The 16,464-nt window shown below is 38.6% G+C and overlaps 1 non-coding gene and 1 pseudogene across 1 annotated transcript; both read right to left on the minus strand.

Moving 5' to 3' along the window:
* Window positions 1–3,438: 3,438 nt before the first annotated feature.
* Window positions 3,439–3,608, minus strand: LOC128248405 (U2 spliceosomal RNA; annotated as a pseudogene).
* A 5,553-nt stretch (window positions 3,609–9,161) lies between these two features.
* Window positions 9,162–9,355, minus strand: LOC128248401 (U2 spliceosomal RNA). Its single transcript, XR_008264651.2, has one exon. It is a non-coding gene; the product is annotated as a U2 spliceosomal RNA (small nuclear RNA).
* Window positions 9,356–16,464: the final 7,109 nt, after the last annotated feature.

Consider the following 16,464-nt stretch of genomic DNA (forward strand, 5'->3'; position numbering starts at 1 on the left):
CGCTGCTAAATCACAATGAGCACAGAATATTACTTAGAATACTGTCAGGTGAATCATGCGAGCAAAATAGGGTCGCTTTTAATTTTGATTTAGCATTTTAGTCTCCTTTCAGTCGGCGTTCCAGTAATGACCATCCTCCCCTCGTATAGACACCTAGAACAATATTATTCAACACAAGCATACTATATTCTTAAGGCGTGAAAGTTTGATTTGTTTGGGTGGGGAAGTTAGCTACTATTTCTCGCCGTAAACCTATCATAGACATTGTATACCTCTCTATTCTACTCGTGCTGGTATATATATATATATATATATATGTGTGTGTGTGTGTGTGTGTGTGTGTGTGTGTGTGTGTGTGTGTGTAGTGAACACTTCTATCACGGTTATAAATAGTAACAAGTGCGGGCGTAGTAGAAAACAACTCATTCCCTGTCATCACCTGACTGACTATAATTTAAGCGGCAACTGTCTCCACTCCATTCCCGCCAGAACGCAAATCGACCAACCACAGCTCCTAATAAGGTCACGTGATAGTGTTTTTCTAATGCTTCTCTGGAGCCTACCTTCAGCTATAAATAGCCTGCTAGATACCCAGCAAATTCGTCGCGGCTCAGATCTTAGATCTGGTCGTTTTGACCACACGCGTAACACAGCCAGCCAGTATAACACCAACCAGTTTCCAGCGACGACATCAACACCATCGTACAACTACGAACTACAAGCATCGTCCCCGAAGTCGCCAGCAGCAACACGACACTACGACTACCAGCGTCCCCAACAGCGTCAACATGACTCTACACGTACACAAGCTACCAACAGCTAACTGCAGCACTTCTAACCCTGTTTGTGTGATTTCTTCACCGCGATAATTAACAGCAAGAATTTAGCCTGCGAAAAACATCTGTATTCAAGAACCCGGCTTGGCATGGAAGCCCTAACATTACAACTAGTGATTGCCCTGCCCCACACGCTTTAACTTCTTATATACAGACTCTTACCACTGTGTACTCTAACAAAGAACTGGTATCTTAAATTCTTATACGTGTTACTGACTCTTTTCTATCCGCTGTATCTCACGCATACACATACATGTATTACTCGCACACACTCTTTTGTGTACGTGACGGCCAGCCTTTTATTGTGTTTTATTATGTCGCATTCACACTCACACACAGACATACAATTTAATGCTACAATAAATCTTACTGTTATTCATCTCATACGGTTGTGTTCCTATCGTCTTCCTTACTGGCATTTATGAATTCTCTATGTTATCGAAGTATAACATATATATATCATTTGATATATTTTGTGTTCGACCGTGTGACGCGTTTAATAAAGGAGCCTGTTTTTCCATTCGTCACCATTTCTCCTTTTTAGTTCGCACGGTCGTTCTTACATATACTAAAAAGGAGAAATGGTGACGAATGGAAAAACAGGCTCCTTTATTAAACGCGTCACACGGTCGAACACAAAATATATCAAATGATATATATATGTTATACTTCGATAACATAGTGAATTCATAAATGCCAGTAAGGAAGACGATAGGAACACAATATATATATATATAATTTTGGAGCTTATTTTCATACATAACATATAAACATGTACATCTTTTAGAACATTGTCGTATCATAAGATTTTGCTGTCAAATTCTTAAATAAACATAAACATTTATTTACATGAAAGAAAATTACCGGAGAGCATTCTTCTAATTCTTCCAAATTTTTCTGCTAAAGCTGTATTGAAATCATTTGTGGGGAAGACAGAGAAGAAGAAAAAAGAACAAGGCAGTACCAAGTGCTTCAACTGGTCGCCACATCACAAAGTTAAACGGAACCTACTGAAGTATATTCTTTTATTGGTTTCAGTCATTTGACTGCGGCCATGCTGGAGCATCACCTTTAGTCGAACAAATCGACACCAGGACTTATTCTTTGTAAGTCTAGTACTTATTCTATCAGTCTCTATTGCCGAACCAATGGTGGGGGGACACATACAGACACACAAACAGGTATATATCTATATATATACGACGGGCTTCTTTCAGTTTCCATCTACTAAATCCACTCACAAGGCTTTGGTCGGCCCGAGGCCATAGTAGAAGACACTTGTCAAGGTGCCATGGAGTGGGACTGAACCAGGAGCCATGTGGCTGGTAAGCAAGCCACTTACCACACAGCCACTCCTATATATATGTGTGTGTATATAAACTCACATTTAATTCCGTACTACATTCTATACTCATTCATTTCCAGCATTCCTAGCAGATGGAGGCTAGAGGCTCCGTTGGTGACTTGCGTTGTGAGTGTTTATTGAGCGAAAACACCTAAAACTCCACGAGGCTCCGGCAGAGGGTGGTGGCGACCCCTGCTGTACTCTTTCGCCCCAACTTTCTCTCACGCTTTCTTCCTGTTTTTAGAGTAACGCTGCGATGTACTGGCGTCCCATCCAGCTGGGGGGGGGGGGGGGGGTGGACACATACGCCATAGAAACGGAAACCGGGCCCATGAGCCTGGCTAGGCTTTAAAAGGGAGCAAATGAAATGATTCCATTAAGTTAGCATAAATATTCTATGTTTAGAGACATTATAATAGCATACAACTAAATAACTAAAACAAATCGTGGTGTTACTACATTAGCGCTATTGGCCACTTATCTTCTTGTGCTTCACGACGCTCTAACACCATTATTGTTTGCTGTTTAATATCAGACGATGTTTAATCGAGCAGACTTACAATCAAATCGTATTTTTATATTGAAACTATACATCCTGGTCTAATAGTTAATGTATATTTAAACGTAACAACTTCCTCGTAACTACTGAATGTTTTTTTATAGTTATTATTTCTAACAAATCGAGTCACCACAGAGAGCTGTTGCTTGCTCGTTGCTCTTGAAAGAGAGTAGTTTGCTTCAAACCAAAAGGCCTTAGGTTCGAGTTAATCGTTAACAATATTTACAATAGCATCAAGACAACCGTCTGAATGAAAATGGGTTGTTGTTCAGCCGTCCCAAGGATGACCATAATTTTTAAATACAAATCATGGACTATACTGTCCAACGATTATTTTTTGTTCATTTTAAAATTCTAAGAATGAATCTGAGGAGCAGTTAGCTGGCATTTCTAGCAGATGGAGCACCAGTTCAGAGGCTTCGTCGTTGACTCGCTAGAAACTGGTTAGATATAATCAATCAGTGGATTGGACTCTACCTATAATTGAAAGTGTTCAATACATAACGAACTGAGACTGCGAATCGTAAAAACAAAACTCGCATGATAAGCCCGAAGTAATTGATACGAGAAAAGGAGACACAGAGCAAGGGAGAGAGAGAGAGAGATAGAGAGAGTGTGTGTGTGTGTGTGTGTGTGTGTTGTGTGTGTGTGTGTGTGCGTGTGTAAGTCAATCTATGATTTAATTATATCTTCGGATGCGAGATGCGGTGAATCCTAGAAGTATTGCAATACCAGGTCAACCCGTGGCAAAGGCAAGCCCCAAACTCTTCGCCTCGTTCTATGGCCCTAAACGTATCAGATTTTCAGATATAAAGCTGTTGAGGACAGATACTATACTTTGATTTTAGCGAAAAGGCCGAGAAGCGATAACTGAACATGCCTACAACAGGCTTTCCATATACATTGCATTATCCCCCCCCCCCTTATATATATATATATATATATACACACATACAGGGTTGGCCAAAATTCACCTGACAGTGAATCAAAACCATTTAATTCCAAGATTTATTTATGTTTCCCAACTGAATGAATTTAATAAAACCATCTAAATATGAAACATCATGAAAATTGTTCAAACTGAAGTTTCTTGAGCGACACATTTCTCCATTCGAGTCAATTTTGATTTACTGTCGGGTGACTTTTGGCCAATATTGTGTGTATGTATATATATATATATATATATATATATATATATGTGTGTGTGTGTGTGTGTGTGTGTGTGTGTGTGTAGGGAGAATTCACAAAAAGACAAAAGACGAAGACAGGTGGTGTAGAAAATAAACAGGTGCATTAATATAACGCTCGGGAATTGAAAAAGTCTTTAATGTTTCGAGCCTACGCTCTTTCACAGAAACAAACAAGCAGAGAAAAAAAATGTGTGTAGTGGTTAGCGATCTAATTTATACCAAAGTAAGCACATAAGTGCGAAACAAGGTGGAAAAAATAGTACTCAAATACCAGAGGTAGAGTAATATGCTTTATGAAAAAGCAGCAAAAAATCACAAAAACTGTTACTCAGAGTTTCACGCTCCCGTTCGTCGGACAGTTTTGTTTCAAAATAAAGTGTGTGTGTGTGTGTGTATGTGTGTGTATTATACATTGCCCTCACATTTAATTACTTGCTACGTTTATGCACTCATTCACTTATAAAATTACTACCTTACATCGTTTCCAATAATTTTATGTAGGTTTTCTTTCACTTTACATAAATATGGCATGTTCAATGATGTTATATTAGCATAAAACTAAATAACTCTAAACACATGACGTCACAACACTCGAGTAAGTGTTGTTGTTCATTTACTGTTTAATACCAAATCATGTTTATTCCAGCAGACTTACAATCATTAACCAGAGCGGGCGTTGTGAGTGTTTATTGAGCGAAAACACCTAAAGCTCTATGAGGCTCCGGCAGAGGGTGATGGCGAACCCTGCTGCACTCTTTCACCACAACTTTCCCTCACTCTATCTTCCTGTTTCTGTTCTACCTGTATCTCAAAGGGCCAGCCTTGTCACACTGAATCTCCCCCGAGAACTACGCTAAGGGTATACGTGTCTGTGGAGTGCTCAGCCACTTGCACGTTAATTTCACGAGCAGGCTGTTCCGTTGATCGGATCAACTGGAACCCTCGACGTCGTAACCGACGGAGTGCCAACAATCATTAACGTCGCTAGTGGGCCGCCTAGGATTGCCCTTCTGTTTGCCGCCTTCAGACCTTACAAAAAGCACATAATGCCTACTGCAGACCCAAAAGTGCCGCGCCATTAAAAGTGTCACCCGGGATGGACCGCTCCTACCGCCCCACCAGCTACACTAGTGCTTACAATCAAAGCGTTGTACACATTACCAAGTCATCCTATATTTATATTGAATCTATACAACCTGGTTTAGGAACTAACATATTTAAACAACTACAACTTCCTAGTTACTATCTAATGTTTTGCTTTTGTTGTTATTTCTAGCAAATCGAGCGACCACATAGAAGTTGGTTCATAACTTGCTTCTTACAAAGAAACTATGGATTTGATACCTCTGCTAACCAAAACGAGCCCTAAATATTGGTTTTTAATTTTGGCACAAGGGTAGCAATTTCAGAGGAATGCTAAGTCGATTACATTGTCTCTCCAGTAATCAACTGGTACTTATTTTCTAGACCCCCGAAAGGATGAAAGAGAAAGTTGAACTCGGCGAAATTTGATAGGCCGTATCAGATATTAAGCTGATAAGAACAGACACAGCGCTTTGATCTTAGCAAAAATAACAAAGTAACTCGACCACAGACTATCTATACACATGTTTATATCTTACATCTACTGGTTTCTAAATTATTTATTGCAATCACATTTAATTACATACTATACTTTATACACATTCAATTCATACATTTTCGACCTTAAAATATTTCTAATATTTTCAAATCGGTTACTTATAAGTTTATATAGATATTGTATGTTTAATGGCAATATATGTTCTTATCATTATATAAAGTGAATACCTAAAGCTAGATAGGTGATGTCACCAAGGTGGAGGCGCAATGGCCCAGTGGTTAGGGCAGCGGATTCGCGGTCATAGGATCGCGGTTTCGATTCCCAGACCGGGCGTTGTGAGTGTTTATTGAGCGAAAACACCTAAAGCTCCACGAGGCTCCGGCAGGGAATGGTGGCGAAACCTGCTGTACTCTTTCACCACAACTTTCTCTCACTCTTACTTCCTGTTTCTGTTGTGCCTGTAATTCAAAGGGTCAGCCTTGTCACACTGTGTCACGCTGAATATCCCCGAGAACAACGTTAAGGGTACACGTGTCTGTGGAGTGCTCAGCCACTTGCACGTTAATTTCACGATCAGGCTGTTCTGTTGATCGGATCGACTGGATCCCTCGACGTCGTAAGCGATGGAGTGCCAACAACAAGATGTCACCGAGATAGACCACTGTTAATCACTTAAAAGCAGTGTTGGCTAGTGACTGGCTGATGGGTGGCAAGTCACAGTACATGAATCTGTCTGACGTACGATCAAAGCGTTCCACCCTAGACCAGTGCATTATATTCAAACCATGTATATAGAGCGATAACGAATATATATTTAAGCAACTAACATTTTCTTCGTCAACTTTGAATGCGTCGTTTTGGTTGCTACGTCTAGCAAATCGAACGACCACATACTGGTTGGCCCGTTGCTAAAGTGAAAAGTTTACTTCAAACCAAGAGGTACTAGTTTCGATGTCGTTACAATAGCGCCAGGAGGGGCTGTTATTAACATTTCAGCTGTCATTGAGTAGACGTGCCAGTCAAGACTATTCCATCTTTATATATATCGAGAACATTGTCTAACGTGCACTTATCTTTCGTTTATTTTAAGACGTTGGTGTTTCATTTGGCAGAGTTAGTGGGGAGTTAGCTGCTATTTCTTGTAAATCAAATGACAGCATATGGGCTACCTTCTTCACTCTGGCTAGACAAGAAAATAGTAGGGCTTATGGTCATAAATTGCAGGGTATGGCTATTGATAGGGTTCAACCGCTGTGAATAATTACATCTTCAGTGCACGCGCACGCACACACACATACACACATCGAGAACATTGTCTAACGTGCACTTATCTTTCGTTTATTTTAAGACGTTGGAGTTTCATTTGGCAGAGTTAGTGGGAAGTTAGCTGCTATTTCTTGTAAATCAAATGACAGCATAGGGGCTGCCTCCTTCACTCTGGCTAGACAAGCAAATAGTAGGAAAGAAAGCCACGTCTTTTTTTTTTTGCCGGATCCTTCTGATTTGGCGGACACCATTTTTTTTTACAGTATCCCAAGTTTGAAAGTGTTTCGTTAGAAAACAAATGGTGTCCGCCAAATCAGAAAGATCCCAGAGTTTTTCTCTGACACAGGAGTCCATTAGTTTGGCGATGCAGCTAGTAAGGCTGACTGGACGGTTATTGACAGATGATGTGCGATCAACTTTTTTGAACAGAGGAACGACACGGCAATTTTCCAGTGCCCTGGAGTGATACAGATGTTAAGGCAGATCTAAAAGAAGAATAAAAGCTGGTGCAAAAGAAAGAATCCGCCACGTTTGAGAAGCAAATAAGTAACACCATCAAGACCAGATGAGGCATAGTTGCGCTTATTCTTGAGGTGACGTCGTATTATTGCGGGTGTGAATTTCACAAATGTTATGGAATTTGATGTCAGAGTTGGTGAAGAAGGTACATTTGAATTTTCAACAGTAAAAATGCCAGCACAAGCATTCAGCAATAAGCTCAACACATTCCTTGGGGTCATCAGTGATTCGATCTGTGTGGGGATTGCAAAGAGGTCCAACTGGAGAATGAGGTCTCTGTTTTGTTACATATGTATGTATGTATGCATGAATCTATATATATATACACATACATTTTCGTATGTATGTGTGTATATATATATATATATATATATATATATATATATATATATATAGATAGATAGATAGATAGATAGATAGATTCATGCATACATACATAAACTTTTTAGAGGAAAATTCAATTTCCTCAGAAATATTCGCATGAAGCTAACCTTCTTCCTACACCTTGATCCTTGCATCTTACATTTATACACATACATATGTGTGTATACATACATACACACACACACACACTTCGAAACGCGGAGTAGATAAAGCTGATGATAAAACTTTATGTTGCCTGTCTCATTTCTCTATTTGTTTCTTTCGTTGCTCAAAACAAAAGTTCGTTTTCCATGTTTTTATACATTATTTACATTTTGTCCTCATCGTGTTTGTTGTTAACGCAACCTTTCGGCTGTTAACGCAACCTCCAGCCTTCACCGACTCTGACATCAGCCGAAACGTTGTGTTAACAGCAAACAAGATGAGGACAAAAATCCGTCAAAATGTAAATAATTCCTCATCTCTTAAATATAGAACTGTATTTTTTTTTTATGTTCTCGTTTTTCATTTTGTTCACGTTTTTTTTGATGTCCTGTACCCATAATGTATATATATATATATACACACACACACATAATCAAGCTTTTGTAATTTATATTGTAAACCAATTGAAAGATGACAAGTAAATATTAGTGAAAAAAGAAAATTAATGAAACAAACCAACAAGCTAATTACTACAGTAAGATAATTACGAATACGTAACAATCCGTCATTATCCCTCGATAATTGACCTGTTACTTTGTTCAAGTAATTTTTCACTAATTCTGCGCAATTAAGTACAAAATAGAAATATTTATTCATAGACCAGTCAAGCAGAAATAGCAGTTAAATTCACAGCTTTCAGTAGTAAAAAAAAGAAAAAAGGAAGGACACAAAGAACAATGTGAATCTTTGATGGGCTTATAAGAAAGAAAAAGAAGACGGATATGATGTCAATAAATATATTTAAAAATCCCTTGACATAGTAGTAGGGTGTACAGAACGGACGAATTATAAGGGGCTTTCTATCTCGCAGTAACTAACTGGTTGCTTTGCATTGACAGACCAGAGTGATTAGATTGGTTGCTTTACTGTGACAGACCAGACTGATTAGAAATAGCAGTCAAAACCACAAGACGAATAGCTGCGGTCTCTAGGATATTATTTGTCTGAGGAAAACAAGGCAAACGATGGGTCACAGGGACTTAGTAAGAAAACGGAGAGGAGAGGATATTCGTAATAAAGAAATAAAACAAAAAAAGAGGGGTGGACAGTATAAAATGTGGATGTATGTAATTACTTCTAAATTAAAAAAGAGCGGCGGGACAGCATAGAATGCGGGTCTATGTAATTAGTTTAAATAAATAACTAAAAATACAGAAGTTGACTGAATTAAGGGGCCAAAGAAAGAACGAAAAGGATTCCTAAACCCTTCTGGATAGATGGCGAAATGGATTTTAGGGTATTTAGTCTATTTTTGATTTATTTATATCTCCCGGGTGGGAGATGGGCTGAATCCTGGAAGTACTGCTATACCAGGCCAACCCGTGGCAAAGGCGGAGCAAGCCCCTAACTCTTCGCCTCGTTCTAAAAATCAGTTTAATATCGATGGTCCCAAATAGGGACCGTATCAGATATTAAGCTGATAAGAACAGATACTACACTTTGATCTTAGCCAAAAGGCCGAGAAGCGATGCTTAGTACCCTAGCTCAGAAATACTTATACCTATTTTTATTTAGTACAGTGACTGATTTATACTTACAATTATATAGATGTATTTAATTATTCTCTTTATCTCATATAAACTCTCTGCATTGCATCTACGTAGTATATAAAATTAAATATTTTTCGTGTATAAATTGGGGCAAATTTTTCTAATTTTTGTTTAAATGTAGTGAATTATCGTGACGCAGTTATATATAATTAAGACAGAAAACAAGTTCAAGGTCATATTGTTTACGTGACGTTATACATAGATTATAACCCGAACATCACAAGGAAATATATATATATTTTTCAAATATAAAGAGTAGACAATAAACATGTACATTAACAATGTTTTCTTTTCAATGAATGTTCATTATTGTTTTTAAATATTAAAATGTTAAATCTAATAATTTATTTAAATATCATTGTCGTTTTAAAAAATAACAACAACGTACACCGCCATCTCTTGGCTGGAATGGATATGATAGCGAGTTAACGGACTTGATTAGTAGTAGTTTTCGCATTGTAAACAATGTATGGAGTTAACTCTGCTGTTACAGGAAGAGCATTTTTTTCTTATTTTCACGTCTCAGTGTGAATCCCATTAAATTACACCTTTTAGAATTATCAATGTGAACATCTTCACTCCCTCGTTAAAATATGTGAAGTAACGATTCAACGTTATGCTAGAAATAATAGCCTAATCTCGCCCTAATCACATTCCCTACTGTCTTCAGCGTGGATGGAAATATGAAATAATTATATTATAATTCTAGATACGGCGTGACTGAAAGAAAAACGAGATGGTCACGGCTAGAGCAGCTTAACAATCACCATATCCAAACACGCACTCAGCTATTAAGAGCTGGCAGAATCGTTTGAGCGTCGGACAAAGTATTTTGCGGCATTTCTTCCGGCTCTTTACGTTCCCAGTTCAAATGCTACGGGTTATTTACGGACCAACGTCATGCTAGAAATAATAGCCTAGTGTCACCGTAATCACATGTAAATTTAAGAAAGACATGATCGTCACGGCTGGAGTAGCATAACAATAACCGCAACAAAACACACATTGAACTATAAGAGTTGTCAGAGCGTTGGATAAGATGCCCTGCGTTATTTCTTCCGACTCAAATGTACCGAGTTCAGATTCCACTGGGATCGGCTGTACCTTTTATCTACCCGGGGCCTATAATTTTAATCGACTAATCTCTTCCCAACTCAAAACTGCTGACCTTCTTTGTAATCTAAGTCATTAATTTTTATTCACGGGCATTTGTTTTATTTCCGCAATGTAAAGAATATCATGCGGAACTTCAAAATCAAAACAGACGCTTCATATTAAATTGAGGTCGGGTGGAAGAAGCGATCACAGAAATGAGGGATAATGGAAATACTTACAAAATCGAAATCTTTGAAAATATCTATTATTATTATTATTATTATTATTATTATTGTTCAGTAGTTTTATTTTTATAACGTGCTTTCACTTCACTACCGAGCGCAGCTCTGTGCGCCTTGGGTATGTGCTGTGGTTTGCTGTGGTGCTTTTATGTTTACTGTATTGAAAGTGTTTTGCGTAGAATGTGTGCAGTGCCCAGTAGTGCAATTTTCTGTTATTATTATTATTATTATTATTATTATTATTATTATTATTATTATTATTATTATTATTATTATTATTATAATATTGTGGTAAGAAGCTTGTTTCATAAGGCGGCGAGCTGGGCGAAATGCTTACACGTATTTCGTCTGACTTTACGCTCTGAGTTCAAACTCAGCCGAGGTCGACTTTGCCTTTCATCTTTTCGGGGTCGATAGATTAAGTACCAGTTGCGTATTGGAGTCGGTATAATCGACTGGCCCCCTTCCCCAAAATTTCGGACCTTGTGCCTAGAGAAGAAAAGAATCTTGCTTCATAACCACATGGTTCTGGATTCAGTCCCACTGCGTGGCACCTTGGGCAAGTGTCTTCTACTATAGCCTCGGGCCAACCAAAGCTTTGTAAATGGATTTTGGTAGACGGAAACTGAAAGAAGCCCGTCGTATGTGTGTGTGTGTGTGTGTGTGTGTGTGCGTGTGTGTGCATGTGTGTGTGTGTATGTTTGTTCCTCACCATCGCTTGGTGTGTTTACGTCCCCGTAACTTAGCGGTTCGGCAAAAGGCTCCGATAGAATAAGTCCTGGGGTCGATTTGTCCGACTAAAGGCGGTGCTCCAGTATGGCCGCAGTCAAATGGCTGAAACAAATGAAAGAATAAAAGAACGTGGGCGTGTGTGCATGTACATGTGTGTGATGTGTGTGTGTGTGTGTGTATGTATATATATACGTGTGTGTGTGTGTGTGTGTATACAGCTACGTATATATATATATATATATGTATATATATATACATGTATGTATGCACACACACACATATACAACGTGTTCATAAATTATCTTTACAACTTCCACAATTTATATAGTATCTATTAAAGTCAATCAACTGTTTTTTATTGGAAACCTCAGAACACGTGGAAGTGTTCTGATAGTTCTCATAAAACCTGTTTTGTTTTTCCTGCTTTCCAATAAACATCAACTGGATTATCCTCATTTTTCACTTTTCTCTTACTGAAATTTTCAAATTATAAAGATAAGTCCTGGACACCCAGTATCAGAATGAACACAGGGTTACTCAAAGAAGTACAAAACTACCTTTTTCCTTCCGAAATACCGTTAAATTTCAGCCTCGGACAAGGCGCAACTCATATGACAGGTTGTTCAACTAGAACTAACAGTCAAATTTCCCTCAAGTCACATGCTATCATTGTTTTGATAAAGATGCAACTAAACAGTACTTGTGTTTGTTAAGACGCAGGTCAGTCATAACTGAGCAAGGCCTCTGATCAAGGGCATTCTAACCGTGACCATCTCGTCTTTTCTTTACGTGCAATGAGCCAAAGATTGCATCATCCAATGCATTTTTTTCTCAGACTCTGGTGAGGAGGAACAGTGCTTTCGAGTGAGATTAAGCTGCTATTTCTACTAAACGGGGGTTAGATTTCACGTAGGAGTTTGGAGTAAAATCGCTGAGCAACAGACGTATGGGGTATGTGTGCGCGCACACGTGTGTACCTGCATGTGCGTGAGTGTGTGGTACGTGTATGAGTATGTGTAGTTGTGTATGTATGTATGTATGTATGTATGTATGTATGTATGTATGTATAACGTTTTTATATAAGGTGTATGTAAACTATAGCGTCGGTAGTTAGAGTTTTTACCAACGACTGATTGCTAGTTTATTGTATTTCGTGCGATGAAAGTCACCGTAAGGTCCTGCACAACTTAAACCGAATGACTACCACACAATAAATCATATTGCTCGACGTTCTGTTCTCCGATATTTTTGTATGTTTTGTGAATATACACATACAAAATAACGGACGTTTTGTAGACAGTATTGTTGTTTAGTACTAGGTCGGCCATGAACGTGTAAACCTGTGATGAATGCCGTTCTAATTATAACCATCCCGTCTTTTTGTGTATTAGTGACCACATTGTTCAGGGTTTCCTGTTTTTTTAGCGTGTGTGATTTGAGTGAGATATGACTGCTATTTACAGCATAGAATATTCAGATAGGAGTAGACGATCGATGTTATAACTAAGTCTGTGCACAACTAAATCCTCACCTTAACTGCTCGAACCTGGAAACAGGCTGAGGCCGGCTGAGGTGAAGTCCCCTTTTCAAATGGCGACGGACCTAAACCAGATGTGAAATGTATCCTTTTATTTGTTTTTGTTTCAGTCATGGGGTCTGATGTGGCTTTTAAAACTAGACACTATTGAAAAGACACCCACATAGATTGCATATCCGATTTGGACCACCAAGAGCTGCAGTTAAGTTCTGATCTTTGTGGATCTTAAAATGTATTTTGAGGTCTCCGTTAGACTTGCAGACTTTATGGCATACACGGCGTTGAAAGGTGTGCATATATATATATATATATATATATATATATATATATATATATATATATATATAGGCAAAGTAGTTGGAGGTTCGTTTTTCGTGAGTCCGCAAATGAGATTTGAGCCCAGCAAAAGAAAGGCACGGTCTGTCACAAACTGTGCTCACAAAAAGTTCATTGAGATTCACCTTCTCTATTGAAACATTCTTCTTTAAATCTCTCTTGAGTCTTGCATATGTCACCCAAGCACTCTTCAAAAACTCTCGCTCCACTCAACCCGAAGCAAGGGTTTCTATTGCTTTTTGATCCTTTCCAAGTGACTTCATGGTAGTCCTTATGCCGTCCTTAAACCTTTTTTTTTAGGTTTACTCCGATTGCGTTTCCCCTCTGCAAGCTCGCCATAAAACAGCTGTTTGGGTGTGCGTTCATCCACCATCCGTTTGGTGGAACGATAGGAGCGCTGTGATGACTTACGGCTGTTTAAAACCTTTTTGACCTGGTAGAACTCATCCTCCAAGAGCTCTGTACAATTGACGTCTTCCAGAAAGAAAGACCGGTCGACAGATTGGGAGAGAGAGAGAGAAACAGACATACATACATACATACAGATAGACAGACGGAAAGAGAGAGAGAGAGAGAGAGAGAGAGAGAGAGAGAGACAGACAGACACAGAGAGAGAGAGACAGAGAGACAGACAGACAGACAGACAGAAAGAAAAAAAGAAAGGAAGAAAAGATTTGACATCAATACAAGCCAGGTAATGTATTTTTCCCTTCCCGAAAGGATAAAAGGCGCAGTTGACCTCTGCCTAATCCAAGTCGAAGTAGTAGGGTCTGGGAGAGAGAGATTCAGCCAGTGTATGGGGGCCGGGGACAGGAGTATCCAAGAAAAAAGGGCTCGGAGATATCAGGTGGGACTCTGAGCATCTACGAAGGGAGCCTACAGATTTACGAAGAGGGTAAGCGGAGAGAGAAAGATTTCACTCTTCCTAGTTTGGGCCCAAAAGCAACTTTTGTTCGGCCTTGCAAAAGTATTTATTCCGAAGCTCCCTGCTCAGTAGTATTTGAACTCGGGACATAGAGATCCAAAACAAATGACAATAGGGAAATGTACAGAACGTTTTCCTGACAGTTGCAATTATTAAAAGATGACTTAGGGTTCATTTAGCTGCTATTTCTCACGGCTTGAGAGACTAGACCGCATAGAAAGGTTCCGCAGCGCTTATAAACTTATTAGGGGATGATGCAATGGCGGGTTGGATGGCTGACATTCTGAAAATAACAAATTTTTTATTTTAAAAGTTTATTTTGACTTTTTATCCGACCATAACTTACATTTCTTTGATGTCAGCATCGTGGTTATCTATTGTTTGTATTGTTTTGGTGGTAGTATTGGTGGTGGTGGTGGTGGTAGTGGTGGTGGTGGTGGTGGTGGTGTTGTTGTATGCCTATATATCTATATATATAAAACTGAGAATGTGTGTGTGTGTGTGTCTGTCTGTATGTATGTATGTATGTATGTATGCATAAATCACTAAAACTCGAAAACTACGAAACCGATTTCATTCAAATTTTACACATGCATTACTTAGGGTCCTTGGAGTATCATGGACCAAAAAATTTTCAACTTCTTGCCTAATGCGGGCCCGGAGCAATCTCTTACACATATTCGGCATTACGTGTCAAAAGTGAAACAATAACATCTATATTGTAATGTGATATAATATTGTTTCACTTTCTAATGTCATAAGACTATAATATTGTTTCACTTTTATTCTTTCACTTTTAATTCTAATGTGATAACACTAAGATCATCTTATTTTACACAGTTAATGTTCAATTACCAGTTAATAATTATCGTAACAGTTGCAACGTTGCAAGGTATATACAGTTACATATCAACCTTTAAATTAACATTTAATACACGTGCTTAATCTATATATATAATTTTTTTTGTCTCTCTGTCTCTCCGTAATCATAACAGCAACAAGGTAGATACGTGATCACCTTTTCTTTACTTAACCTGATGTAGTTTTATGTAAGTATGTATGTATATATATGTATGTATGTATATATATATATATATATATATATATATATATATATATATATATATATATATATATATATATATATATATATATATATATATATATATATATATGTGGCATCACTATAGCCATCTATCGACGTGGATTTTGCAGTGGAAAAGTGCGTGGAGATGATCAACGAGAGCGAAGTAGAGTTCCAAAAAGTCAACACAGAAGAACTGGGCCTCCTACTTAGATTGACATATGACAATGTATATCTAGATAGATACGACCTTAGAGATTTCTGCCCTAGTAGACGTCTAAGAGGTAGACCACGCACAATTACCTCTATGGCTAGAAAGACCCTATAGAGAGATGGAGTGGATGGACCAGAGCCATACGGACCCCCACTAATATCCACCAGGTAAAGAAAATGATCGCACATGCACTAGGAGTTAGTATAAAGGTCACCCTAAAAGGCCACACCTTTAAATTTAACAACAAATTATGCGCCCAGGACGAGGGGGCAGCCATCGGTGTTAGTATCGCCGGTGATGTGGCCAATCTCTTCATGGTATGGTGGGACAGAAGGCTTAAGGAACGCCTGACACAGAACTCCATACTCGTGAATGTGTACTCTCGATATGTCGATGATATCAACTTAGTGGTAAAGACACCCCCACAAGAGAGCACCCCTGAAATAGAAATAGAAACTAAGACTATGGAGAGCATCCAGCAAATAGCTAACTCCATCCACCAGAGTATTAAAGTTACGATAGACTACCCTACTAAACACCCTAACCATAGATTACCTGTATTAGATACTGAACTCTGGCTAGAAACTAAGAACAATAAAACCAGAATCCTCCATTCACACTATACAAAACCTATGGCCTCCAAATACCTGATCCACCGGAACTCGGCTATTGCGGACAATGCCAAATTCAACATATTGATGGCAGACCTCGTCAGAGTAATGCGAAATGTCTCCTGCATGTGCGACCCTACAGAATTAAAGAGACATATACAACATTTCGTCCACCGCATGCAGTTCTCAGGTTACAGCCATAAAGAAAGGATCAGGGTATACAAAGGAGCTATGAAGAAGTTTGAAACAATCA

Source organism: Octopus bimaculoides, chromosome 7 (genome assembly GCF_046866305.1).
Source record: "Octopus bimaculoides isolate indiv1 chromosome 7, ASM4686630v1, whole genome shotgun sequence".
Classification (NCBI taxonomy): domain Eukaryota; kingdom Metazoa; phylum Mollusca; class Cephalopoda; order Octopoda; family Octopodidae; genus Octopus; species Octopus bimaculoides.